The sequence below is a fragment of the Musa acuminata genome, unplaced genomic scaffold (assembly GCF_036884655.1).
Source record: "Musa acuminata AAA Group cultivar baxijiao unplaced genomic scaffold, Cavendish_Baxijiao_AAA HiC_scaffold_1136, whole genome shotgun sequence".
In the NCBI taxonomy this organism is placed as follows: domain Eukaryota; kingdom Viridiplantae; phylum Streptophyta; class Magnoliopsida; order Zingiberales; family Musaceae; genus Musa; species Musa acuminata.
The window spans coordinates 4,960,001-4,962,500 of NW_027021348.1; positions in this window are offsets into that span (position 1 = coordinate 4,960,001).

Below are 2,500 nucleotides of genomic sequence, written 5' to 3' on the forward strand. Positions count from 1 at the left end.
TATCCCTTCGACGTCCTCGTCGAAGCCTTTGTGAACACTGCAACTCTTCGCCTTTGTTGAGTCTTCAATCTTCTGCTCCAGCTGCAATGCGCCTCCTGGCTCCCAGCTGCTCTCCGCTGCTGTTTCTGAGTAGTCGAACCTTTGATCCGCCATGCTGCTTCAACTCGCCAATGACTCTGACTCTGGTGTGGGGTTGGCTGAGTTGTATTGATCCTCGTTGATTCCTGCGGATCCACCAAATGAAGGAAAAGACCATTCTTACTGCGCCAGTTTCTCAAAATTTCCACATGCTGCTTGAACTGGGTGGATGCTTGTTGGAGCTTTAACGAGCATCGCCTCGCAAACTTCTGAAGTTTTGGGTCCTTCCTCCACAAAATCTGCTCATTGACTCTTCTTTCAGTTAGTTGTCACATCCAAGTAGGTTCGCATCACTTCCGCTTTCGATTGGCATTTCGTTGGGAAATGAAGCGGACAATCTACTCTCAGTAGCACTGATCACCGTTGGTGAGGATTTTGACAACTATTGTCTTCCATTATCTTCGAAGGGTCTTTGAACTTGTGCAGAGCTCCTCTGCTGGATAGATAAGAGAACTGGGGTACTCGGTTTCGCCCATTCTCTTAAGAGTTGAGAAGGCAAAGGTTACTTGACTTCGCCCGCCTCCTCGAGGTTGTACTTCATGCATCGAGCTGGTTACTGGCCTTCGCCTGCTCTTTGCTCACACTTCTGAAGCACTTGAAGTGTTTGCACTCCTTGCGTTGAGTTAGCTACTGTGATTCACCTTCTCAATGCCATTGAACTTCTGGAATGCAGGAAGTTTTCACCCCAACTTGGAGTAATTCTCTGATAGATGAGGTCGCCTCTGGGATTGTACCGTCTTCTCCATCAACCCTGCCGCCTACTCCACTGAGTAGCAAAGGTACAGCACCACGTACTGCCTGCTTCGTTCCTTGGTCGTGCACTCTTGCATGACCCGAAGTCCTTCACTTACGGCTATCTTGATGAGAAACTTGTTGACACCGGTCTTACGAAGTTTCTTGGCCTCTGCCCTTCAGCCTTGTCTCGATACTTGGAGATTGCCTCTGCATGCTCCACCTCCTCGGCCCCTTTCACGACCAAGCGCTCTCCCTCCGTGAGAGCAAGGGATCAATGACTTGCACGGAAGTCCCGCCTCTGCGGTACCATGGCGCTGCCATGCCCATGGCCCTACTATCCGTCGCTTCGCCTCTGTATCCCTTTCCTTCACAATCAGTAGAGATGTCTCCGTGGCACTCCTCTGAGTCCACCTCCATTCTAACTGATGCTTGATTTTGGGTAGCTAAGTCCCTCTGGACTCATCGTCGCTTCCTCGCCCCTTTCGACCTCCTGCTTCAACACCTCTGTGTTCTCCAAGCAGTCTGTTTGGTCGATGGAAAGACAGACTGCAACTCCCATGCATGGCCTCTGCCATCACATTGTAGGGTTTGCACCGATTCTGTTCTCCTTAGCTTCCTTGGTAGCAACGTTCGCTTACTCGACCTTGTCCTCTGACTTGTCGGGCTCCCTTAAGCGAATATGAGCTCTGGAGCAGTCCAACTCTCCAGCTGCTTCGATCATACCTCTGCATGATCAAGTCCCTCTCATGGGACTCACTGGTACTTGCATTCGAACTTTTCCCTTGGTGGAACCCAGCCCCCATATGCTGATGACCAAGGTTTTCATCCGATGTAAAATTCGGTGCACGCCCGGAAGACCCGCCTCTGCGGTACCATGGCCTTCACTCCTTGAATCCATAGCCCTTCTTGCCGTCGTGTTGTTCACCAAAGCGGAGCTCCCAGTAGCTCCCGATCATACCTCCATATGATCTCATCCCTCACGGGACTATGTCGTGTGTGTCGCATTGCCACGAACTGTTCCACCACGATCCGCTGCACCATGTCGCCTCCTGGTGACATCTCCATTGCATTCTGATCCTTGTGGAATAAACTCGAATTGTGAACCCTCCATGTGTGGCCTCTGCCAATACATCGCAGGGTCTCCTCCACCTTCGATTTTGTTCGCTCCTTTGGCAATCGACCTTCATCCACCCACTCTTGGGTCACACCTAGATGAAGCACCGCTCTAGGACAGTCCGTCGCCTAGTAGCTCCCGAAGTCCACCGACTTCGCTGTAATTTGTGCACCATTGCCTGGATCCTGGGCCTCTGCCCCTACCAGCACAATCTCCGCTGCGCACTGCTCTCTTCATAGCAACTCAAATGGCAACACTGTGGCATATTCTTCAAGAGTACCCGCCTCTGCGTCCTCTTGCCCCGTGCTAAGGCCTTCTGTACCCAACTTCGCCTCCGCAAATTGAGTCGCCTTAGTTCCTCCATCGAATGCTCCTCCGAGATAAGGTGCATGTGCCCTGAAGCTCCCTTCGTCTTTGGCACCATGCAAGATGAGTCCGCTCTGTCAGAATGAAGGACCCAGGGAACAGCATGATTCTACTCCTGCCTCTGCAAGAGTTCATGTCCTTGACCTC